The sequence below is a fragment of the Jaculus jaculus genome, chromosome 19 (genome assembly GCF_020740685.1).
Source record: "Jaculus jaculus isolate mJacJac1 chromosome 19, mJacJac1.mat.Y.cur, whole genome shotgun sequence".
Lineage (NCBI taxonomy): Eukaryota > Metazoa > Chordata > Mammalia > Rodentia > Dipodidae > Jaculus > Jaculus jaculus.
In genome coordinates this window covers 19,764,989-19,791,638 of record NC_059120.1, presented here as the reverse complement: position 1 = coordinate 19,791,638, position 26,650 = coordinate 19,764,989, and the positions used below count along the sequence as shown (strand labels likewise).

Sequence of the window (26,650 nt, the reverse complement as noted above, 5' to 3'; positions counted from 1 at the left end):
GGTTTCTAGGGAAAAATAACTCTTCTAGGGAAAATGAGATTTGGGAAAACCAGATTCCCCATTGGAGGCTCAAGAACATTTCTGAGTTAATTTCAGGGCCTGCTAGCCTCAATACAAGTTCTATGTAATATAGTAGTCTTGGAAAATGAAGACCCCCCCCCCCAAAAAAAGACAGATGCTTAGCACATGCCAGGCCTTGAGTTTATAAAGCAAGCAAGGGCTAGAAGGATGGCTCAGCAGTTAAGGCACTTGCCTGAAAAGCCTAACAATGTGAGTTCCCAAGTTCAACTGCCCATGACCCACATAGAGCCAGATGCACAAAATGGTACATGCATTTGCAGTGACTGGAGGCCCTGGCATGCCCAGTCCTTCTGTTGTCTGTCTCTCTTCTATCTCTATCTGCTTGCAAATTAACAAATAAAAATATTTAAAAAGCAAGCAAACAGACAGGTGCTGAGGATATGGCTTAGCTATTGAAGGAGCTTGCTTGCAAAACTTGCCAGCCCAGGGTTCAATTCCCTAGTACCCACATAACCCAGCTGCAAAAAGTGGTGCATCTGGAGTTCAATTATAGTAGCAAGAGGCCCTGGTGTGCTCTCTCTCTCTCTCAAATAAACAAACAAACAAAAAAACAAGCAAGCAAACATACAAACAAATAAAAAGCTCTTTAACTCAAAGACACAGAGACCTATGTGCTTGTATGTTGAGGTTTGAGGAAGAGTGGAAGTGTGGAGAAGTAGCGTTGGGCATAAAGATGATAAGAATGAATGGCTGGGCTGGAGAGATGGCTTAGCGGTTAAGCGCTTGCCTGTGAAGCCTAAGGACCCCGGTTCGAGGCTCGATTCCCCAGGACCCACATTAGCCAGATGCACAAGGGGGCGCATGCATCTGGAGTTCATTAGCAGTGGCTGGAGGCCCTGGCACGCCCATTCTCTCTCTCTCTCTGCTTCTTTCTCTCTCTGTCTGCCGCTCTCAAATAAACAAATAAATAAATAAAAATAAACAAAAAAAATTAAGAGTGAATGGTAATAAACTGGGGTGAGGTGGAGACATGGTCAGGCCTATTCAGATTTTCGCTGAATGTCTGTGTAGTATTCCTTGCCTCCAAGTACAGAGAACGAGGTCTCTTCTGCATATGACAACAGTTAGAGAATTCCTTTATAGCTTGCTTCTGGGAAACAGGGCAAGGGGAAAGTGGGCATGACCTTCCGACTTCTGCAGTTGTCTCAAATGCCAAGGTATCATATTTTGGGACAGCATGTCCATTGGACCCAGGAAGGCATTGGTAGCTAAGTAAGGCAGGGACCACAGGAACCTTTGGGAGCAAACTCCTGTACTTGTGGGGAGACTGCTATTGCTTCTTTAACACACAATCAACATGGCTTTGAAGTTGTTCCTTCTTTTTCAGCTAAGACTGGACACACGAGGAGCATGTCTGCCACCTTCTATTTCTTGAATATGGGATGTATGATTTTGTACTGAGCATGCTCAGAAATGTGTCTACCCCCTACAGGGGCTTTCCTATATGAAGTGTAGGTTCCCTAATGAAATCCCTTTCTTTCTTTATTTGACAAGGGCAGTGATTTGCAAGACACCCCAGTGTACTCTTTACTTGATAGAAGTAATAAACCACGCTCCATTCTTTCCATCTCCTGGTTATGATCATTGGCTCTGCACTCCCCCTGAGGAGAAGCCATTGCATCTAGTTACAGCAATGATACCGAGCTGGTAGTTAACAGCCTCATGCCATTCCTGACACATGGGTGTCCTGGATGTAAAGTAGCAGGAATAATTACTTTGTCCTGTCAGTTGTGGGAGGTCAAGAGAGAACACTGGCACAAAGAAAGAGCATGATTTTTTTTTTTTTAACCTCATATCTAGTATTATTTTGGTGCAAATCCATGAATTTATCCTCTTAGACATGTAATCTCTGTGCTTTAGTCTGCACAGTTTTAAGGTAGATTTCCACATCGTCATGGAAATTAAAAGGAACATAGCAAATATGAAGCTATTATTTTTAAATATATACACATATGTATTTATTGGCAAGCAGGGAGAAAGAGAGAACAGTTGCACCAGGGCTTCCAGCCACTGCAATCAAACTTCAGATGCATGAACCACTTTGTGCATCTGGCTTGACACAGATAATACAAAATCAAACTGGGGTCATTAGACTTTGCAGGTAAGTGCCTTAACTGCTAACCTATCTCTTTAGCCCCCTGGTATAGTTTAAGATGAAATCCCACCTCACAAATTCACTCATATGTTGACTGTTTGGTCCTTAGCTAGTGGAGTTATTGGGGAGGTGGTGGGAGCTAGGACGTAAGGTCTAACGAGAGGACGTAGAGAGCAGTGCCTTGGAAGATGGATCTTGTCCCCTGTCCTTTCTCCTTTCTACTTCCTGGGTGCCATGAGGTGAACAGCTTCTACCACACACCTCCTGTCATGATCCCTTGGGTCAATATAGACCCAGACACAAGGAACCCACATGACCATGAACTGAAACTATCAGCCAAAATTAGTCTTTCTTCCTTTAAGTTGTTTGCCTCAAGTGTTTTAGTTACAACGACAAAAAGTCAAACCCACTTCCTGAAATAGCCTTTTCCCTCCCCAGACAGCAAAGGTGACTGTCTAATTTTGTTCATGATCTTCTCATGAGTCAAGTTACATTGTGTTTGGGTTAATCTATCCCGTGCCAGTAATTCTTAGAAAATGGCAACATGAAAGAAAATAATAATATACTGGGTTTCATTCATCAGGTCACATACACTATCCCCATTTTAATCTTAATGCTAATATGTTCTTGATTTAATATGAGCATGGTTGTGAGAGGTGAGCCATGCTATTTTTCAATACACTTGGAGTAAGGAGAAAGAAACCATCCTGTCTTGACCACACGATTGTTTTTGGCTGGGTTGTTCTAGTATTTTACTGATAGGCAACTAGAAACTACTTTCAGGGTACAATAGAGGGTAAGGAGACAGCGGAAATTGGAAGGAGGGCTTTAAGAGAGGCTGGTCCGAATCCAGAGTCTCTGTGTAATGACCTTTCTGCCCATTTTGCACTGGAACTGACCAAGCGTCCACGGGAAGCAGGCCATAGTTAAGGCTCCATTTGTGTAAAGCAAAGACACTTAACTCCACGTTAAACAGGCAAGACTGGCTCCATTGTTCAAAAACAACGATTTCCAAACTTGAAGGTGAAAGAGAAAAGCTGAGAAGAAAGTTACAGGCTTAAAGCCCAGAGACTGATCCCTAGTACTGTGCATTTTTAAAGCATTTGCATTTTAAAGTAGCCTCCTGGGAGGGGATGGTTCAGGCGGTTCTCTAACCCGTCAGCCGCGGCTCTGAATGACAAACACTGCCACCTTGTTCTACACACCCCCAGGCCCATCCACCCCTAACGTCCTTCCTAACCTCTGAGGTGCCGCATCTGCCCTTGCACATAATGCACAACCTCAGGGGTCTCTCCTACCTTGTTTTTCTTGGAACCTTAGAAATGATTAGGCTCTAGTTGTCCCAGATGACTCTCTCATCCCGAATCAAAATAAGGGATCATGTTCGCTTATGGCCACTTACTTAAAAGTCACAGGATCGAGCTGGAGATATGGCTTAGTAGTTAAGATGCTTGCCTGCAAAGCCAAAGGACCCAGGACCCAGGTTTGAATATATGGGACCCATGCAAGCCAGATGCACAAGATGGTGTGTGTGACTGAAGTTCATTTGCAGCAGCTGGAGACCCTGGCATGCCCATTCTCCCTCTCCCTCTCCCTCTCCCTCTCCCTCTCCCTCTCCCTCTCCCTCTCCCTCTCCTTCTCTCTCTGTTTCTCTCTCTCCCCTGCCTCTTTCTTTTTCTCTCCCAAATAAATAAATAAATAAATTTAAAATGATTTTAGAAACTTGTTTAAAAGAAGTCACAGCATTAAGTGTCTCCATGAGTCCCGAGGCCAAGTACCCCCACCCCTGTACATTCCCATCCTCTTTTGCATCTAATCCTCTAGGGACAGGCAAACACCTTTCCTGGGCACCACGGTTTCTGTGTGAGAAGCAGAGTTGTAGCTGTTGGCATTGTTGTATATCTTGACAATGTCATGTGTTTGTATCATATGTATATCTTGATGACATTCACTCCCCATTACCTTCAACTTTTTTTTTTTTTTTTTCGAGGTAGGGTCTCACTCTGGCTCAAGCTGACCTGGAATTCACTATGGAGTCTCAGGGTGGCCTCGAACTCATGGCGATCCTCTTCCCTCTGCTTCCCGAGGGCTGGGATTTAAGGCGTGCGCCACCACGCCCAGCCCATTACCTTCTCTTGACCCCTCACATTCCTATTGAACCCTAGCTTCCCAACAAGTCCCCTTCCTCCTTCCATGTCTTTATTTTATTTACTTCTTGTTGTGAACCACTGAGTGTAGTTAGGGGTTGGACTGGGGGTTAATGATTCCTCCTCTTCCCCAGCAGCTCCCCAGTGCCGAGTCGTAAAGTAGACAGTGTGTACGTGGTCTATCAGCTATCTAAGTTCAGTACCTGGGGCTTCAGAGGCCCCAGGAGGGAAGAAGGTCAAGTTTCTGAATCTATCCCCTTTAGAACTCAGAAAGAAATGAAGGTGGAAACTGGCTGTTGTGTTTTGTGGAGACCCATCAATGGCACAGAGCTGGTTTTCGGCTCACCACCATCACCTCCATCTTGTTCTAATCACCTCTTTAGTGTCGCTGTCAGCCTTGAAATCACCTCTTTGCAAAAATCCTGACCAATATTCATGCAAATAGCCTGAAAGAAGGAGCAAACAACCATTCCTGGGGCCCCCTCTGGCAGTCAACATCCTGGAATGATAAAAGACTTTCCAGGGCAGGTAAAGCTCTCAAAAAGATCGATTTACAAAACACCAGCTAAGGGCCAGCCATAATCCTGGAAGACTTGAGTTTGCTGAAGGTGTGAGTTTCAGGGGCCTGGGAACCGGAAGTTCAGGAAGGAGAGCAGAAACAGTCTGGCTTTGCTTTACCAACAAAAGAATTGCAAAAGGAGGTGGGTAGATGAGGGCTGTGGAGAAAGGGCACTCCCCATGTGTGAAAAGAATGGGAGGGAGCATATTTTGTTTGTTAATTTGTGTGTATATAAGGCAGATGGGCAGTTGGTTGGCACTAAGTAAACCCTTGAATAAATGAATCTCTCTGGTATGGGAAGGGGTGGTGATGAAGCACTTGGAGAAGGGCGGGGACTGCCTGGTGCATATGGAACAGATAACTTTCTAAAGGAACAGGGGATTAAAAACGAGAACCTTAGGGCATTTAATAACTGTGGCATTTTTTTTTCTTGTTTCACATGGATTATTGAGGATTATCTGCTAAAAGCAAAAGCCCGGTCTAACATTTCTGTTTGATTTAGCCTCCTTCCCTCTCATTTAAAATCTCCCCTCTCTTCCATGTTTATTTGGTTATTGACGGGAAAACCTGGAAAGCAAAAAATGTGGGGATGCCTAGGGGGTGATAGGAACTGAACAGGGTGCATGCTTAAGCATAGCCTCTACCACTGAGCTATAGCCTCACCGCCCACCCCACCCCCCAACACACACACACAAATTTGCCCTGATTGCCGACCACTAAAGAGCAAAAACGAGCCTGACTGTCAAAAACCTCTATAAAACCAAAAGGCCCAGTTAGAAAGCAGCATTAAAGAACAGATCCCTAGAAAGCTTTTGCAGCCAACTGCGAAATCTTAAGTACTGAGCTCCAGGAGCGTGAGGGAGCCAGTGAGAGGCCGAACAGGAGTTTGAACCCGGGCCTCCGCAGCCCAGGCAGCTCTTCCTTCTGCAATGGAGCTCTGTAGATTTCAGGTCACATGCTAAGAACCAGGCAAATGTCTGGTTTTGTGTCTCAAATATTACAAATCAAGGTGTATCAATAGCAGAAGTCTCCCCAGGCTTTGTGGAACCAGAACTAAAGGAAACTGTGCTTTTTCTTTGTTGTTGGTGGCGTTGTTTGTTAGTTTGTTTTTTGAAGTAGGCTCTCACTCTAGCTCAGGCTGACCTGGAATTCTGCAATTCACTCTATAGTCTCAGGGTAGCATCGAACTCACGGTTATCCTCCTCCCTCTGCCTCCCAAGTGCTGGGATTAAAGGCATGCACCACCATACCCCATAATTGGCTTTTCAAGGTAGGGTCTTACTCTAGCCCAAACTGACCTGGAATTCACTCTGTATTCTCAGGGTGGCCTCGAACTCACAGTGATCCTCCTACCTCTGCCTCCCAAATGCTGGGATTAAAGGCGTGCACCACCACATCTGACTCTTTTTATTTTTTTTTAATTTATTTGAGAGCGACAGACACAGAGAGAAAGACAGATAGAGGGAGAGAGAGAGAATGGGCACGCCAGGGCCTCCAGCCTCTGCAAACGAACTCCAGACGCGTGCGCCCCCTTGTGCATCTGGCTAACGTGGGACCTGGGGAACCGAGCCTCGAACCGGGGTCCTTAGGCTTCACAGGCAAGCGCTTAACCGCTAAGCCACCTCTCCAGTCCTGACTCTTTGTTTTTGAGACATTGCCTCATGTATCCCAGGCTGGCTTTGAACCCCCTATGTAATCAAGGGATAATGTTTTTGTAAAAAAAAAATTTTAAGTTTTTTGCAAGCAGGAATTGAGAGAGAGAGAGAGAAGAGAGACAAGGAGAAAGAATGTGCCAGGGACTCTAGCAGCTGTAAATGAGCTCCAGATGCAGGTGCCACTTTGTGCATCTGGCTTTATGTGGGTACTGGGGTATCAAACTGGGGTTTGTTAGGCTTTGCAGGCAAGTTCCTCAACTGATGAGCCGTCTCTCCAGCCTGAGGAACGATTGTTGAACTTCTGACCGGCTGCTTCCATCTGCTAGTACTGTCATTATGTGCGTGAACCGCCATGCGTGCTTTAAGACGGTGCTGGTGCAGAACTCAGGGCTTCGCGCACACTACTCCAACGCTCTACCCAGGGGAACCACAGCCTCAGCCCAGGAACGGAAGGCCAGTGTAAGGAAGATTCAGTCCCTGAAATTTTGATTTTGGGGATTCTAGGAAGATGAGATAATCCGCAAGGGTCATAACTAGAACCACTGATTATGGAAAGAACGATGGGGTTGAAGCTAGCTTCAAAATGTAGATTCTCAACCTGGTCCTATCACAGCTGCCTGGACCTGGTACAAAATGCCGAAGTTCCATAAAGTCCAGTATCTTTACGTGCTATGTGCCATATCTGTAATCTGTGATCTTGCAAGGCTTTGTATCACATAGTACAAGAAAATCTTTGCTTCTATGTAGAAATGCTATTTCTGTAGCACACATTTAAAGTAAATACTATAGTGTTTATACTCATTGCACACATGTAATTACCTTCATTTCCTTACTCCTCTGTCTTCCTCCTACCTAGGTCCAAATTCCTTAGTTCAACCAAGACTTCTTAGTGTTGTACCTACAGGCTTCAGGGATTTATTTTGTGATAATTTGATGAGACCTGCTAACATCCAGGAATTTCCGTAACAAACACAATGGCAACACCTGCAGACTGAGGGCAGCTGTTCCAGGTGGTGTTCCTAATTCACACTTCATTTGATGTCTTTCTCTAACAGAAGCTGTCATAGTCCTGGTCCCAGCCCAGCTGAGAATAAAAGGAAGCAGGTCCCCAGCCAGACCGCAGGCAGAGTGGAGGCCCCATCTAGAAATAAGCATGCAGGGCAGAGAGCATTGTGGCAAGTAACGAATGTGACCAAGTGGGACAGAAGGCAGGAAAACTGAGTCAGGAAGAAACCTATGGGCTAGGATATGCATAGCTCAGTAGGTAGGGTGCTTGCCTAGCATTCATAAAGCCGTGGGTTCAATCCCCAGCACCCCATACACTGGGCTTGGTGGTGTATGTCAGGAAACCAAGGCGGAGGCAGGAAGGTCAGAAGTTAAAGGTCATCCTCAGCTAGAAAGTCCAAACTACAATTCAAACTGAGAAAGGAGGAAGGGAGGAAAGGAGAAAGGGAAAGGGGGCAGGGGCAAGGGAGGGGAAGAAGAGAGGGAGAGGGAGAGAATAGGGAGAGGGAAGGAAGCATGCTGGGTTATAGTGGGTGAGTCACCAAGTAGGACATGTTGACTTCAGGGTGACATGGGGAGGGAATAGAAACAGGACTCTAAAGGTATCCCCAGTAATTTCTGTAGCAAGGGTTGGAACAACATTCTTGTTAAAATGGTGTTTGGAACTGCAGGAAATAAAAATATGATGGTCCATTTTTCCATTTTTTAAAAAGAAAATTTTATTTTTATTTTATTTGAAAGTGAAAGACAGAGAGAGAAAGAGGCAGATAAAGAGAGAGAGAGAATGGGCCCACCAGGGCATCCGCCCACTGCAAAGGAACTCCAGGACACTGCGCCCCCTCGTGCATCTGGCTAACGTGGGTCCTGGGGAATCGAGCCTTGAACCGGGGTTCTTAGGCTTCACAGGCAAGCACTTAACTGCTAAGCCTCCAGCCCCATTTTCCTATTTTTTCAAGACAGAAAGTGCCTTAAGTTGGCGTACGTCCAGTTGCAGATAAACAAGAGCATTGGGACCCTGCTGGCATTGCTTGTCGGGGGGCCTCCTAACTACCCCAGCATCCAAACTAAAGGGTTAGAGTAGAGCATTATTAACAGCCCAGAGGACTAAAGCTCGTGTGCCATGTTGGGTGACAGATTAAACTCAAGAGAAGGTCTTTGGGCTGGAGAGATGGCTTAGCGGTTAAGCGCTTGCCTGTGAAGCCTAAGGACCCCTGTTTGAGGCTCGGTTCCCCAGGTCCCACGTTAGCCAGATGCACAAGGGGGCGCACGCGTCTGGAGTTCGTTTGCAGAGGCTGGAAGCCCTGGCGCGCCCATTCTCTCTCTCTCCCTCTATCTGTCTTTCTCTCTGTGTCTGTCGCTCTCAAATAAAAAAAAAAAAAAAAAAAAGAGAGAGAAGGTCTTTGTTAAGAAATAGAGGGCTGGAGAGATGGCTTAGCAGTTAAGCGCTTGCCTGTGAAGCCTAAGGACCCCGGTTCGAGGCTTAATTCGCCAGGACCCAATTTAGCCAGATGCACAAGGGTGAGCACACATCTGGAGTTCGTTTGCAGAAGCCCTGCTGCGTCCATTCTCTCTCTCTCTCTCTCTCTCTCTCTCTCCCTCTTTCTCTCTCTGTCGCTCTCAAATAAGTAAATAAAACAGAAAATTTTAAAAAAAGAAACAGAGATTTCAAAAGACTTCTGGGAAAGATTGTATCTCCCTATATACCCAGGTAATGGAGATGAGGGAGAAGAGACCCCCAGCATTCAGGGCCTGACTAGAAAAGTTATTTCTATGCTCGGAGCGCTGCCTTTTTTTTTTTTTTTTTTTTTTCCTGGTCTGCCCTTCCTTGCAGGATCAAAAACAAACTACCTCATTTTCACTGCTCAGACTCTCCAGTCACTTTATTAACAGAGGTGGATATCTCCAGCAACGCTATGTTCACGCAGCACTAGGTACATAAACAATCATTTTAAAAAGGTAAACCTATGGGACCTAACAAAGCTGCCACTGGGAGGAATGATGGGGTTTACAGTGAACATGAACCTGAGCTCTGTTAGCTTTCTCTGGAAAGGTGGGGTCAAGGGTGGCTGTTGGGGTGGGGAATGGGAAAGATGAGCTGGTCCAGAGGAGGTGGCGATGGGGCCTTGAGCACATGGAGATCCAAGAAACTAAACTCTTGTAAAAGCTTCCCAAGGGACTCAGAATGCCTTTCTGTGTAGGGACTCCTCCATTAAGGGTGTCGTGTTGTGTACGACAGCCAGCGTGGCCATCTGCCCTGGCTATGAGCTTTCCCTCCCCCTCCCTTGCTCTATAAAGCCCGTGCCAATGTTCATGCTTATTTTTTTATTTATTTGAGAGTGAGAGAGAGAGTATATGAGTTTACCAGGGTCTTGTGCCACTGCAAAAGAACTCCAGACACATGTGCCACTTTGGGCATATGGATTTATATGGGTACTGAGGAACTGAGCTTGGGCTGGCAGGCTTTGCAAGCAAGTGCCTTTGACCTCTGAGCCATCTCCCCAGCCCATGTTTTTATTTTTTCCTTTTGCAGAAACTCTAAGTAGGTATAATAGGTACAGTTCCCAAGGACCTATATAAATCTATCACATCTGAAAAAAATTGACTATTGGTGAGACTCGCAAAATAGTACTCTAGCTGGGTGTGGGTGGTACATGCCACAGCATTCAGAAAGCTGAGGCTAGAGGATTGTGAGTTCGAGGCCAAAATGAGCAACTTAGGTAGACCTGTCTCAAACTAAATACACCAAAACAAAAGGGTTGGGAAGATGGCTCAGCAGCAACAGCTGCTTGATTGCAAAGCCTGCCGGCCTGGCTTCAAGTCCCAAGCCACCCACATAAAATGGATGCAAAAAGTGGCACAATTGTCTGTCATACACACACACATACAAATAAAGAAAAAAAAAAAAAAAACCTGGGTCAGGCATGGTGGTGCACACATTTAATCCCAGCACTTGGGAGGCTGAGGTAGGAGGATCACTGTGAGTTCGAGGCCAGCCTGGGCTACAGAATGAGTTCCAGATCAGCCTGAACTAGAGTGAGACCCTGACTCAAAAAAAAAAAAAAAACTAATAAATAATAAATGAGATATCCTTGCTAAATACAAACAGAAAAATAACATCCTACAATATAACACTGCATACTGAGCACATGTGTTTCTTAAATTTTGATAGGGTATCACATTGCGATAAAGTTTATAAATTGAAAATATCATGTAAAACATCATTGAATATACCCAGTCTACTGAATATCATAATTTAATTTAGCCTGCCTTGAACATATTCCAAATACTTACATTATCCTGCATTTGGGCTTCACAAGAGAGTATCACTAGTCTAAGAACAGATCATCTTCCATCACTAGAAGCATGATTTCTGCATGTTGTTTCGTATAATTATTATAAAATAAAACATATCATATCCAAACATCCTAGAAAGCCAGGTGTGGTGGCACGTGCCTTTAACCCCCGCACTTGGAAGGCAGATCTATCCAGGAGGATCACTGTGAGTTTGAGGCCAGCCTGAGACTACACAGTGAATTCTGGGTCAGCTTGAGCTAGAGTGAAACCCTACCTCAACAAAGCAAAGCAAAACAAAAATCCTAAGATAGGAGCCATCTGTCCTTTTTTTGCATGTGTGTATGTGATGAATACATTAGCATGCACTGATGTACTACCCAAGGAGCCCACTGAGGTGGCCACAGGGGACACCTGTGTTCTGCTCCATCGCTCTTCTGTCCCTCTTACTTGCGTCGGGGTCTCTTACTGATTAGGGAACTTGCTATATTAGAGACATGTGTGGCCACACCTAGCTGTTTATGTGGGTCCTGGGGACCAAACCTGGGGGTTTCCGCCTCCTTAGGCCTTCCTGCTTGCACAGGAAGTGCTCTTAACCACTGGGCTCACCAGCTGAACTTTTTAATAAATATCTATTATAGAGAGAGGCAGATACAGAGAGTGTGTGAGAGAGAGAATGGGCATGCCAGGGCCTCTAGCCACTGCAAATGAACTTTAGGTGCATACGCCACCTTGTGCATCTATCTGGCTTACATGGGTTCTGGGGAATTGAACTTGGGTACTTATGCTTTTTGTAAGCAAGAGTATTAACTGCTAAGTCATCTCTCCAGCCCTGAACTTTTAACTAAAGGACACTGAAAGGATTCAGAAGCAAAATCTCTTTCCTGCCTCCTGCCCTTCTTCCTCTTGCACCTTCTCTCCTAAGGCAGGCCATAAACCTATGAACCCCTTTCACAAAACCCCAGCAATGTATAAAGTCTAGAAACGTCATTCTAGCTTTTCTCGGCCTCTCGGCATGAGAGAAGGTGAGAAAGTCTTGGACTCATTGAGATCATGAGTGATCCTGCCCCTGCTGCATGGAGGAAGGGACACATCTGACCCAGGTGGGCCTTTCTGAGTCCCCTCAGGCTGTGGCTGCCAAGGGGTTACTTTGAGGCTCAGTGCCAGGCAAGCAGTAGGACCTCAGTTTGGATCTCCAGCACCCGTGGAAAATGCTGGTTGTGCTGGTTCATGCCTGTAATCCCAGTGCTGGGCAGGCAGAAGCCGGGAATCCCTGGGACTCACCAGCCAGTCTAGCGGAATCAGTGAGCTCCAGATTCAGAAAGAGACCCTGCCTCAAAGGATAAGGTGGAGAGAAATTGAGGAAAACACTAACATCAACCTATAGCCTTCACATGCATGTGCACACCAACCTGGCACATACATGTGCTCACACACATACATGCAAACAAATATACGCAGTACACACATGCTCAAAATGTAGTTATCTTTTTAAAAATATTTTATTTTTATTTATTTATTTGAGAGAAAGAGATACAGAAGTAGGCAGGCAGAAAGAGAGAGAGAGAATGTGCACTCCAGGGCCTCTAGCCACTATAAATGAACTCCAGATGAGTGTGTGCCCTTGTGCATCCGGCTCATGTGGGTCCTGGGGAGTTGAACCTGGGTCCTTTGGCTTTGCAGGCAAGTGCCTTCACTGCTAAGCCATCAACCTAGCCCAAGATATATTTATTTTTAACAATGGGGCCTAAGGCACTTGTTTGCAGAGCCTGCCAGCTAGGTTCAATTTTCCATCCACCCACATGAAGCCAGACAGGCAAAAGACCAACACACACACACACACACACACACACACACACACGTGTGCAAATAAATCAGTTAATAAATAGGTAATAAAAGGGGCTTCTTTGAAATTGTTCTTTGCTGTCCTTAAAGATGGCTGGTCCTTGTCTGTGACGACACCACTTCACGCTCTAACCTGTCTCCTCACTTTTTAGTTCTCTCTTCCTCCCGCCTGCCTCAAGTGCCAGCAAGGGCAGGACAAGCAGTCGTCTCATGCTGGGAATTAAGACTGTCCCTCAGCTCTGGTGCGAGCAGCCCCCGGCCTGGATGAGACTGCATTGCCTGTGCCCAGCCCTTGGGTCTCCGCTTCAGCCTTCCTCCATCTAGTTGTAGAGTTGTCAACGTGAAGATGATTTTCCACTGCCTTCCAGAGATAGCCACAGAGAAATGAAGCCCATGCCTGCCTCCCCCAGGCTCTCCTATGAGCCAAGACAGAATCCCTACTTTGCGGAATTCACACTTCCTTGGGAGCCCAAGGAGAGGCTGTGTGTCAAAGTGCTAAGCCACAAAGGCCATATGCAAATATCTGATTTGCCCCCCCGCCCTTTCATTCCAGAATCAAGAACACTGAAATTGGCAGAAATGACCTGACATGTGCAAAATTTCTCAGCTTAGCGGAGGGGGACCAGGACAGGAAACTAGGTCAGTGTGCTTTCCTCCTCCACACAGCGCGGTCTCCTGAAGGGCGGGCTTTCCCCGCAGGCGCTACAGCACACAGTGAGAGAAAGACTCGGGTCACACTGACCCCTGTGGTCAGGGTTTGTAAAGGATCATGGGTCACTAGGCCACTGCAATGGGGCATCCTCCAGAGGCCAACCCGCCGCCTCTCTGTGGGAAGTGTGGCTTCCTGTGTTAGCCTCTGTGCCAAGCCAAAGCTCTTTAAGGACAATTTAACTCTTTGCTACATTCTAGCTCTTTCGGAGTGCGCAGGGACGGGGTTTAAGGTTACTGATGGTTCATGGACAACCATTATGCATTAGTCAGTTCACCTCTGCTTTAATTCAAGGTGACAGTCATTGTCATTTAAAAAATAGTTATTAATTTGCTGATGGGGAGGACATGCCAGGATCTAACTGCTGCAAATGAGCACCAGATGCATGTGCCACTTTTTGTGTCTGGCTTTATGTGGGTACTGGGGGATTGAACCCAGGATGGCAGGCTTTGAAAGCAAGCACTTTTGACCACTGAGCCATCTCCCCAGCCCACTAGCTGCTAGTTTTTAAGTCTTATTCAAGTCTCACTACAAACCTCTAAGAAAGTAAATATTATTGCTGGGCGTGGTGGCTCATGCCTTCAATCCCAGCACTTGGGAGGCAGAGGTAGGAGGATCACCATGAGTTTGAGGTCATCCTGAGACTCCATAGTGAATTCCAGGTCAGCCTGGACTAGAGTAAGACCCTACTGCAAAAAACCATAAAACAAACAAACAAACAAAAATGTAGATGTTGGTCAGACCTGAAACTCTGAAACTGCTAGAGGAAAAAGTAGGGGAAACCCTTCAACATGTTGGTCTTGGCAAAGACTTTCTGAATACAACCCCAATTGCTCAGGCAATAAAACCACAGATTAATCACTGGGACCTCATGAAATTACAAAGATTTTGCACTGCAAAGGACACAGTGAAAAAAGCAAAGAGGCAACCTACAGAATGGGAAAAAAGTCTCCGCCAGCTATATATCTGATAGAGGTTTAATAGCTAGGATATACAAAGAACTCAAAAAGTTAAATAATAAGGAATCAAACAAGCCAATCAAAAAATGGGCTATGGAGCTAAATAGAGCATTCTCAAAGGAAGAAATATGAATGACATATAAGCATCTAAAAAAAATGTTCTATGTCACTAGTCATCAGGGAAATGCAGATTAAAAGTACATTGAGATTCCATCTCAATCCTGTCAGATTGGCCACCATCATGAAAACAAATGATCATAAATGTTGGCGGGGATGTGGAAAAAAAGGAACCCTTCTACACTGCTGGTGGGAATGAAATCTGGTCCAGCCACTGTGGAAAACAGTGTGGAGGTTCCTAAAACAGCTAAAGATTGATCTACCATATGACCCAGCTATAGCACTCCTAGGCATATATCCTAAGGACTCATCTCATTTCCTTAGAAGGTACATGCTCAACCATGTTTATTGCTGCTCAATTTACAATAGCTGGTAAATGGAACCAGCCTAGATGTCCTTCAACTGATGAGTGGATAATGAAGATGTGGCACATTTATACAATGGAGTTCTACTCAGTGGTAAAGAAAAATGAAGTTATGAAATTTGCAGAAAAATGGATGGACCTGGAAAGGATTATACTAAGTGAGGTAACCCAGGCCCAGAAAGCCAAGTGCCACATGTTCTCTCTCATATGTGGATCCTAGCTACAGATGATTGGGCTTTTGCGTGAGAAGGAAAATACTTAGTAGCAGAGGCCAGTAAGTCAAAAAGGAGACATAAAGGGAAGAGAAAGGAAGGGAGGAGGGTACTTAATAGGTTGATATTGTATATATGTAAGTACAATGATTGAGATGGGGAGGTAATATGATGGAGAATGGAATTTCAAAGGGGAAAGTGTCAGGGGGGAGGGAGGGAATTACCATGGGATATTTTTTTTTTTATAATCATGGAAAATGTTAATAAAAATTTAAAAATTAAAAAAAAAAAAAGTAGATGTTGGGACTGGAGAGATGCCTTTGTAGTTAAGGTGCTTGCCTGCAAAGCCAAAGGACCCAGGTGTGATTCCCCAGGACCCACATAAGCCAGATGCACAAGGTGGCACATGCATCTGGAGTTTGTTGGCAGTGGCTGGAGGCCCTGACACACCCATTCTCTCTATCTGCCTCTTTCTCTTTCTCTCAAATAAATAAATAAATAATTTTAAAGTACATGTTATTATTATTACCATTCCTTACAGTTAGGTCACTCTTCCAAGATCATGCAACAAAGTAAGTTGTCATAAGAAACTTTTCTCCTCTGGAGACACATCTTCACATCAGACAGTGCTCAGGTACCAAAGTACCATTGTACCAATACCATACCAGTCCGGTGAATCAAGGAGCTTATGAGGTCACTCACACAGCAGGGGGAGGTGTTACTTACAGGAATGTGGAGCCCCCACAGCAGCCACTTTGGTGAGGCTCCTCCCTCAGCCGCAGGATGCAAGCTTATTTACAGAGCATCGGGACCCCAGATCAGCTGCACCACGGAGGAGTCTCACCCCACCCTGAAGGATGAGCTTCTTGCCCCTGTCCAGGAACAGAGAGACCACAGAGCAGCACTGCAGTGTGACTCACGATGTCAGGATTACTCCCCAGCCTCAGCGGATGCTCCGCCCTCAGTCCCGGAGTGAGGGGTTACTTACAGAGCACAGAGACTGCAAAGAAAACCACCTCCATGAGCTCATTCTGCCTTGGTCTTTTGCCTTTTATGTACTCTATCTCCCCCTGAGGACACGAGACCTTCCACATGATTGCAAACAGCTGGCACAGAGGACACCTTAAATCTCAGATGGGGGTCTGATGACCCTCCTGTGAGTTGTGTCAGCTATTTTTGATAAGGCTGGCAATGGTTGTGTGCTGCTTTTAAAATATTTATTTTTATTTATTTATTTGAGAGAGAAATAGGCAAAGAGAGAGAGAGAGAGAGGAGAGAGTAAATGGGTGCTCCAGGGCCTCCAGCCACTGCAAACCAACTCCAAATGTGTACATCCTCTTGTGCATCTGACTTATGTGGGTCCTGGAGAATCGAACCTGGGTTGTTTGGCTTTGCAGGCAAGCACCTTAACCGCTAAGCCATCTCTCCAGCCCGTGTTCGCTGCTTTTAATGCAGAGGAATGTTGCCTAACAAGATCGGTTTTCGCATAGGTCTGGGCTCTTCGACACTCCTGTGTTTCTCAAGGAAATGGGCTGCAAGCACTATGTCAAAAATCACCTAATGTCTACTCCCTCCCCAGAATCTCATCCTCACATACTGAGTCAGAGAGGGAGGAGGTGACAGTGGCTCCCAGTTACTTCCCATGGACACCCATGTTGGAGAACCACAGCCACCCACATTCCCCACCCTCCCTGATGCTTTTTGTCAAACAAAAGGCAAGCAAGGGAGGGAGTGGTTTGCCTTTCAACACTGACTGCTTTGGTATAAATGTACATGGCAAAACCCAAGTCCCTTTCCCTTCCCCCTGCTCTTCACAGACTATCCTGCACAGCTTCTCTTCTGTAGGTCTGAGTGGGACAAGGTTGTTCCTGTTGATTGACAGAGATTTTAGCATGAATATTTAATGGGTAGGGCAGCCGGTACACTTGACTAATGTAATATTTCGAGCTCTTACATGCTGAAGGGATTTGCCCTCCCTTAATGCATGTCTGCATCCTGTCTTAGTCCTTCCAACAGCATTTCCCACACAGATAATACCAGTCCAGGGAGCTTCTATTTCCCAGCCCTCCCTCCAGAGTCAGCTAGTACTACCTCTTAACCTGAGATAGCTGAAGTCTTTCACGCTGATAGAATAACTTTGATCATTTCCCATTCAGGCCTTCCATGCCTGCTTGGTCACAACCCATTGATGGAATCAGCGAGGCTATGTCATTTGAATGATTCATTCTCTCCCTCTTATATGCATAGATATGTATATGCATAGATGGGCATATGCACACATACATATCCTAGCTTCTGATGTTTCCCAAATTGAAAAATATTTGGATTCAATATTGTACTGGGTTTATCTAAGACAATTAAGGGGACAGAGGACATCCTGTCACCAAAACATACAGTCTTATTTCTTGTGTCCCTGAAAATTCCTGAAAGGCAATTTCATTCAACTAATGTTCTATGAGAATTTCTGAAGTGAAAGAAAAATTCTAAAACTATATTCTGCCACTTACAATGGCAAATTTTATCTCATGTAAACTAGACTTCCACGAAGCCGTTTTAACAACATAGTAAGGAAGCCGGGGTGGCAGCTCCCTCCTGTAATCTCGCCCCTCAGGGGGGAAGGCTGAGGCAGGAAGAGCGCCACAAATTCAAGGCCAGACAGTGCTACACAGCGAGTTTCAGGCCAGGTGGGCGACAGTGTGAGAACCCTTCTCAAACAAACAAAAACAAAACAAAAGACATAGCAGGAGCCGGGCGTGGTGGTGCACGTCTTTAATCCCAGCACTCGGGAGGCAGAGGTAGGAGGATTGCTGTGAGTTCGAGGCCACCCTGAGACCTAGTGAATTCCAGGTCAGCCTGGGCTAGAGTGAGACTCTACTTCAGAAAGCCAAAAAATAATTAAAAAAAAAAAAAAAAAACATAGCAGGAAACTGATGAGCTCAGTCAGTGATAGCAGGATGCTTGCCTAGTGCACAGGAGGTCTTGGATTCAACGCCTAGCACCGCAAAACAAAACAGAAAAACAAAAGCAAGTCACTAAAAAGTCCTGCAAGCCAGGCATAAAGACACATGCCTTTAATCCCAGCACTCAGGAGGCAGATGTAGGAGGATCACTGTGAATTCAAGGTCATCCTGAGACGGCATAGTGAATTCCAGGTCAGCCTGGGCTAGAGTGAAACCCTACCTCAAAAAAAAGTGGGGGGTGGAGTGATGGCTTAGTGGTTAAGCGTTTGCCTGTGGAGCCTAAGGACCCGGGTTTGAGGTTCTATTCCCCAGTACCCACGTTAGACAGATGCACAGGGAGACACACGCGTCCGGAGTTCGTTTGCAGTGGCTGGAGGCCCTGACGCGCCCATTGTCTTTCTCTCTGTGTCTGCCTCTTTCTCTGTCGCTCTCAAATAAATAAATAAAAATAAACACACACGCACAAAAAAAGTCGGGCAAAACACCACTCGCACTTACTCGAGTGGTTGCCGTAGAAAATAATGGCAATAGGGTGGGTCGTCAAGGGAATAGCGCCGTGGGAAGGAGCAGGCCATGCACTGCAGATAGGAGAATAACACGGCACTTAGAAAAACCACTTGGCAATTTCTTGAAAATTGCCATATACTCGCCCTATGAGTCAGTCATTCTGCTTATAGGTTTTACCCACAAGAAGGGAAATGAAAAGATCTATCTGTAAAAGATGTACGCTTGAGCGCTCGCTTCATCCCTAATTGGAAATTACCCACATACTTATTAACAGACTGAGAGAGAAGTGTATGATGAAATACCCACACAATGGAATGCTATTGCATTGGTAAAAATAAACTGATAAAAGCAGTAACATGGATGACTCATACAAGCAGTGGCAGAATGTCAAAAGGCACCAGATATAAAGGGATACATGTATTCTTCTGCCCATATAGTATTCTAGAATAGATAAAAATGGATTTGCAAAGAAATCGAATTCTAACTAATACTTATGGAGACATGATGAGGTAAGGAAAGGCCACACAGGCTCATGATCATTCTGTATCTTGTTTGCTTTTTGTTTGTTTGTTTGCTTGTTTGTTTTGCTTTTGGGGGACAGGTTCTCACTCTAGCACAGGCTGACCTGGAACTCACTCTGTACCCCCACGCTGGCCTTGAACTCATGGCGATCCTCCTTCCTCAGCATCCTGAGTGCTGGGATGAACAGTGTGCACCGTTACATACAGCAGTTTTGTACCTTTCACAAAGAAATTTTTTTTTAAATTTTTTATTTATTTATTTGAGAGCGACAGACACAGAGAGAAAGACAGATAGAGGAAGAGAGAGAGAATGGGTGCGCCAGGGCTTCCAGCCTCTGCAAACGAACTCCAGACGCGTGCGCCCCCTTGTGCATCTGGCTAACGTGGGACCTGGGGAACCGAGCCTCGAACCGGGGTCCTTAGGCTTCACAGGCAAGCACTTAACCGCTAAGCCATCTCTCCAGCCCAAAAAGAAATATTTTTAAATGTGTGTGTGTGTGTGTGTGTATCAGTGTGCCAAGGTCTCATAGCACTGCTAACAGGATGCCAGATGCTTGTGCCAGACACTTTTTGGCTGGCTGGCCCACTGAACTCTGAGCCAGCAGACTTTGCAAGCAAGCACTTTCAACCACTGAGCCATCTCCCCAGGTCCCTTCCCACCACATTTTATTTCTTTTTTTTTTTTAGTATTTTTTGTTCATTTTTTATTTATTTATTTGAGAGCGACAGACACAGAGAGAAAGACAGATAGAGGGAGAGAGAGAGAATGGGCGCGCCAGGGCTTCCAGCCTCTGCAAACGAACTCCAGACGCGTGCGCCCCCTTGTGCATCTGGCTAACGTGGGACCTGGGGAACCGAGCCTTGAACCGGGGTCCTTAGGCTTCACAGGCGAGCGCTTAACCACTAAGCCATCTCTCCAGCCCACATTTTATTTTTTGATTAAGGTGGATGGTACACCTGCTGAAAGACATCAACCTGTGTGTTTATCATGTAAATTTTATTGTGGATATTATACTTACATAAAGAAATATTTTTAAATATGTTCATTATCATTTTTTTTTTCCAAATCGTTTCTCTGTTAAGAACCAGTAACACTCACCCAGTTGGCCAGGTGAAAAACCTTGGCTTTTCCTTCTTCTTTACCTTCCAAACCCAGTTAGCAGTTGGTCCAGTGGATTTTCTCTTTGAAGTCATTCCTTCCTGCCTTGTCTCCACCTCTGTTGTCTTGAACAGACAAAGGCTGGGCCAGATGGGGAAGGGGGAGGGAGAGGAGAACTTAGACGCGACTTCCTTGTTGATTATTTTTGTGTGTGTGAAAAGAGGGGAGGATTAAAACCTAAGTTTCGTATGATGTTTCTCTTATTTGCAACAAATGAAGCAAAAGATGAAGTGGTTTATAGCTGGAGCTCAAGAGCTCCAATGACTAGATTCCAGTGAAACCTGATTCTATTAAATGTGTGGCTTTGGGTAAATTAACCTCCAAAATCTGTTTCACATTATTACTATTACAGCTAGTGAAACAGTCACACACTGGAAATCTTTTTCTACTCTTTGATTTTTTTTTTTTGTTCGTACATAATTAAATATTTATTTTTATATGTATGGGTGATGTGTGTCTGTGTGTAAGGGCATTCATATGTGTGTGGGCATGTGTATGCGTGTACATGTGGAAGACAGAAATCAACCCCAGGTGACTTCCTCAATTGTCTTCCACCTCATTCTTTGAGAAAGAGTCTCTCACTGACCCCAGAGCTCAGGGATTCACTTCGACTGGCTAGCCAATGAGCCCCAGGGATTCCGCCTTTGCCCTTCTAGTGCATTCTAGTGCATTCTAGCGCTGGCATTACAGGCACACCACCACACCAGCACTGTACATGGGTTCTGAGGATCTGAATTCAGGTCTTCATGCTCAGGGCAAGCACTTTACCCACTGAACTATCTCCCCATACCCTTGTTTGTTTGTTTTGAGACAATGTCTCCTGGGATTAAAGAAAGGCAACGCACACCTAACTACATAATCAGATATTTTTAAACCAAGCAACTAAAACTGTAGATTTTGGGTAATACCATACGGGTAAGTGATATTGCATTGTGGGAGAATTGACAAGAAGCAACAGTCAGCCAAACTTCAAAGTTTGAGGGCAACTTCAAGTTTTCCCCCAAAACTCCTCTCATAGTCTATAATTCATTAAAGGACTCAGAAGTCACAGAAAGCTCTTTATTCTGGTGGGTATGGTTTACCTACAGGAAAAGGAAATAAATAAAAACCAGGGGAAAAAAAATTGCTGCATAAAGCAGATTGTGAGAGAGTTTTTGTGAGGACATACTACTCTCTCAGCATCCAGGTGTGATAATGCGTGTGGATCAGCATCCAGGTGTGACAATGAGTGTGGATTATTGACAATCCTGGGAAGCTCACCTGTGCTTCAGGGTCCGGTGGGTTTTTTTTGTTTGTTTGTTTTTTACTTATTTATTTGAGAGAGAGAATAGAATGGGCGCGCCACTGCAAACGAACTCCAGACAGGCGTGTGCACCCCCTTGTGCATCTGGCTAACGTGGGTTCTGGGGAATCGAGCCTGGAACCGGAATCCTTAGACTTCACAGGCAAGCGCTTAACCGCTAAGCCATCTATCTCTCCAGCCCCAGTTCCAAGTGCCCGGTTCATCACACTGACATAATGGATTGCTTGGCTGACTGGTGACCATGTGATTGAACTCAGAGCCCAGTGCTCATGATGCTACAGGACCCAGAAACCCTGAGCCGCACCGTGGGAATGTCGGACGTGCCCGGCCTCTGCCCAAACGTCTCTCTTGCCAAGTACGGCGGAGCACCTCCCAGCCGCTGAGCGAACTCCAGAGCCAGACTCCCTTCAGGTCAGACCAAGTTCTGTGCCAAAGGGGTACCCCGCACTTCCGGTCAGGATGGCAGACCCACGATCACACTAGTGCTCTGGGGGTGAAATCAGGCAAGAATTGGGGGTCCTCCAGTTTCAGGAGGTCTTGAAGGACCGCCACTGGGTGGGCAGCAAGGTGCATATTCGGGAATCTGTGGATTCCTGTCTGCTCTCCAGCAGAGCCAGGGCAACGACCGCAGGCTGGGGTGGGCAGGGCAGTCGGGCGAGGGGCCCTCCTCCACGCCCCATGCACTCAGAGGGGGAGCCCACCCCCTGAGCAGGCGCACATGTGGGAGGGAGGCGGGACCCACACTTCCTCGACAGCTGGCTTGGGCACCAATGGAGCCCCGCGAGGCCCATCTAGAGGGTCCCAGCACCCCACAGCTCCCACCAGTAAAGAGAGTCCTCAGGGTGTGGGGTCAGGGAGCAGGGAAATGATGGTACCAAGCATATGATGTGTCCATACAAAGTTCCTCCATGGCAACAACAACAACAGTAATAATAATTTTATAATACAGGGCGTGGTGGCCCACACCTTTAATCCCAGCACTCTAGAGGCAGAGGTAGGAGGATCACCAGGAGTTCGAGGCCATCCTGAGGCTACATAATGAATTCCAGGTCAGCCTGGGCTAGAGTGATACTCTACCTTGAACCCCACCCCCCCAAAAAAAAGAAAAAAGAAATTGCAGAAACTTGAGTTGAGTATGGTGGTGCACACCTTTTTAATCCCAGCACTGGGGAGGCAGAGGTAGGAGGATCGCTGTGAGGTCGAGGCCACCCTGAGACTACATAGTGAATTCCAGGTCAGCTTGGACTAGAGTGAGACTCTACCTTGAAAAACCAACTAATAATAATAATAATAATAATTTAAAAGAGAGGTATCTAACCCAGAGTTGAAAGCCAGTTATATTTTTGATGAACAGGCTGGAGAGATGGCTTAGGGGTTAAGGCACTTGCCTGCAAAACCTAAGAGCCCAGGTTCAATTCCCCAGGACCCACATAAGCCAGATGCGCAAGCTGTAGTATGCGTCTGGAGTTTGTTTGCAGTGGCTGGAGGCTCTGGTACACCCATTCCTAACCACCACCCCCCCCCGCAAAAATAAATAAAATATTAAAAAATTTTTTTGATCAGAGTGGAAATAAGTGGACAACTGTAGAAAAATCAGACGAAAGCCACGCTGGATGAATTTGCAATTGTTATTTTGTTATTTATGTTTTGAAAGAGGATTATATTCCTGTGTATTAAATATTGATGACAATAGTTTTTCCTGTTTGATTTTTGTGTTATCCTGGTATAATCATTAAATTAGTCATCTTGATCAGATTAGGAATCAAGATGTACCACTCTTGGGCAGGTCTGTGAGGTTGTTGGCAGAAAGGTTTAGCCGAGGGAGAAAGTCTTTCCTCCAGAGTGGGCCGCCCTTCCAGTGGAGGTTTGTATAAAAAAGCTCTGAGAAGACACAGGTCCTTTTTGCCTGGCGCCCATGCTACTCCCTGGTGAGAGCGTTTTTCCTGGCTGCTCCTGCTGTTCACTCCTACGTGTATCTACCTTGTTTCTACTCTCGCACATCTACATGGGAGCCAAGTTTCACCAGCATCCTAACGTGGACTGAGGAGCAGCAGTTCTCCAGGAATCCTGCTGGTTTCATGCCACATTGGGACTGCTGAAGCTTCAGCTTTGTGAACTGAGCAGCTCCTGGCTTCCTGGATGCCCCAAGGTGCCAACAGCTATTATTGCGCTGCCCAGTGCCTATCCTGTAAACTAATCCAATAAATCCCCTTTAGAATACAATTCAATCTATCAGTTCTGGTCCTCTAGAGAACCCTGACTAATGTACCTGCCTATCTTTTCTATTTTTTCTTTTTACCACCTTATAGAGTGATCATGTTTTCCAGAAATTAGGAAGTTTTAAAGAGCTGTAGGGACAAAAAAAGAAACTGAAGGTAAAACACATGTCTTTTATTTTTCAAAAAGGAAAATAAAAGAATGACCAATCGCAGGTTTCAAAGTTTCTGAGTTATCTAGTTTCAAAGTTATCTAGTTTTAGTAATCTATGCTTTGGTTTATATTACTATAGAAAACTAAGCCTTGTTTCAGATTAATTTATTTGATTCTCACAAGAGAATTTTTTAAAACTTTTTTATCAACACTTTCCATTCGTATGGACAATAAACCATGATCATAGTTCCCTCCTACCATACTCCTTCCCCCCCTTCCAAATCCCTGCTCCACCAAATCCCTTCTTTCCAACCAGTATCTCTATTTTGATGTCATCATTTCCCCCTTCCTATCATGCAGGTCTTGCGGAGATCCGTCACTGTGAGGTCATGAATGTCAAGACCACTTTGTGTCTGGAAGACAGTACTGCAAAGCACCCCTTCCCTTCTTCTGGCTCTTATATCCTTTCTGTCACCTCTTCTGCAATGGTCCCTGAACATTGGAGGGTGCGATACAGATGTCTCATTTAGTGCTGAATATACCACTGTCATTTTGTCTCAGCACACATGATAATTCTTTAGCAAAAGAAATTTCCAAATTATTTCTGATTTCAGCAGTACTAAGCAAGGAAAGAAGGTCAAATCCTTGAACTATTTACTTAGATGAACAGAAATACCTCTTTTAGAAATAATGGATATCTAAGATGTAGCTATTAAAGGGTTAGCATAAAATGAAAATCCTCTTGATAATAGTTGAATCTGAGAAAATCTTTCAAGAAAATTAAACACTTGATCAAAAAGAGGGAAGGGTTATTGGTGAGAGCCAAGATTAAACAGCAGAAGTGTCTGAGGAGAGGTCTCAATTATGAGAAGCAAGTACGTAATCATATTCTTTCAGGGGTCTACTTTTGCTCAAGCTGTTGCTTTGGGAAAGTGCAGTAGAGTTTCATTTTCTTTCAGTTAAGACAGGACAAGATGCTTCACCTTTGAAAAAATGTAAAGAAAACTTAAAAGTTAAAAATAAATCAAGGGGCTGGTGAGATGACTGAGCAATTAAGGCACTTGCCTGCAAAGCCAAAGGACCCAGGTTCAATTCCCCAGTACCCATGTAAGCCAGATGCCCAAGGGGGCACATGCATCTGGAGTTCATTTGCAGTAGCTAGAGGTCCTGGTGAGCCCATTCTCTCTATCTCCTCTCCCCCCCACCCCGGCTTGCAAATAAATAAAATAAATTAACAAAAAAATCAAGAAGCTGGGTGTGGTGGCACACTTCTTTAATCCCAGAACCCAGGAGGTAGAGGTAGGAGGACTGCCATGAGTTTGAAGCCAGCCTGAGGGTACATAAATTTTATATTGTAAACTGAAAGAAACAAATCAAAAGCAATACAGTATTCATTAGTTTTATAACCAAGAAGCTGAGCACGTCTGTCATTTGGGCTCATAAGGAATACAGAAATCTCCAAAAATGAACCTTTTATTTGAGTCTTGTTAGTGTGAGCGATTCATCGCATGGCCCCAAGGAAGAAAGGAGATGGCGGTAGGCACTAAGGAGACGCAAAACTCATTGCCTAGAAAACCAGAGGCTGCTGAGAGCTCAGCACTAAAGAGTTACAACACGCCCCTGCTGAGAAGCGACAGAGGGGTGCTCAGCACTGAGACATCTCTGCCATACCTTCCAAGGCTCAGGGTCCATTGCGGAAGTGGTGGCAGAAAGAAGGTAAGAGCCAAAGGAAGGGGACCACTCCTTATAGTGCAATTTTCCAGACACAAAATGGCCTGGATATCCATGACTTTGCAGTGCCTGGCACTACCTACACAAGACCCTCATAATAGGAGGAAAAGATGATGACATCAGAATATTAGAGAGCCTAATTGTGAGGGGGAGGGGATGTGATGGAGAGTGGAGTTGTAAAGGGGAAAGTAGGGGAGGAAGTTATCATGGTTTGTTGTGCATCATTTAGGAAGTTGTCATTAAAAAAATGGTCAGGGCTGGAGAGATGGCTTAGCGGTTAGAGATGTAAGGACCCATGTTCGACTCCCCAGGTCCCACGTAAGTGAACACACAGTGACGCAAGCACACAAATGCACACAAGGTGGCACACACATCTGGAGTTCCATTGCAGTGGCTGGAGGTCCTGGTGAGCCAATTCTCTCTCCCTCTCTATCTCACTTGCTTTCCTGCATTAAAAAAACAAAAAACAAAAAACAAAAAAACAGGCCAGACCGAGCCCAGATGGGCGACTGCAGGCGTGGCTTGGGAGGCTGGAGATATGCGGGCGTGGGAGGGCGGCTTATGGGAGGTGGCCTTTAAGCCGGTGAGCGTGGGCATCGTGATGGGGGCCATGTCGGCCCTCACCTCCTCCCTGTCCTACACCTGGGACCTCTACTGCCGCCTTCTACTTCTGCTGCAGCCCCCCCACAACACCTCCGGACCAGCTGCAGCAGTGGATCCACGACAATGCGAGCGCACGTGCAGGCTCTGTCTTCACATTTGACAGATAGGTAAGTTGCACCCAGGCACCACTGACGCCATCAGGCCCTTTCTAGACTACTACGAGCAGGTAGACGGGATTCCCCACTGCAAGGCTGTCTCCAGTTGCTCAGTAATGCAGGCGGAGACCTCACCAGTAAGAGGGCTCTGGACTTCTGGCGGGCAGTGAAGGAAGAGGGAGGAGGCCAGCTGAAGAACCTGGAGCCCTGGTGTCAGTGGCCTCTGGCACAAAATCCTCATTGACTACTTTCTCCCCTTCTTGCCCCTGGAGTACCGACAGGTGAAGATTTGTGTGCAGGCA

General features: G+C 45.6%; 1 pseudogene; it reads right to left on the bottom strand.

The window, feature by feature from the left end:
- The window catches only part of LOC123456069, a 41,629-nt pseudogene extending 15,427 nt beyond the window's left edge, over positions 1-26,202 (bottom strand).
- Positions 26,203-26,650: the final 448 nt, after the last annotated feature.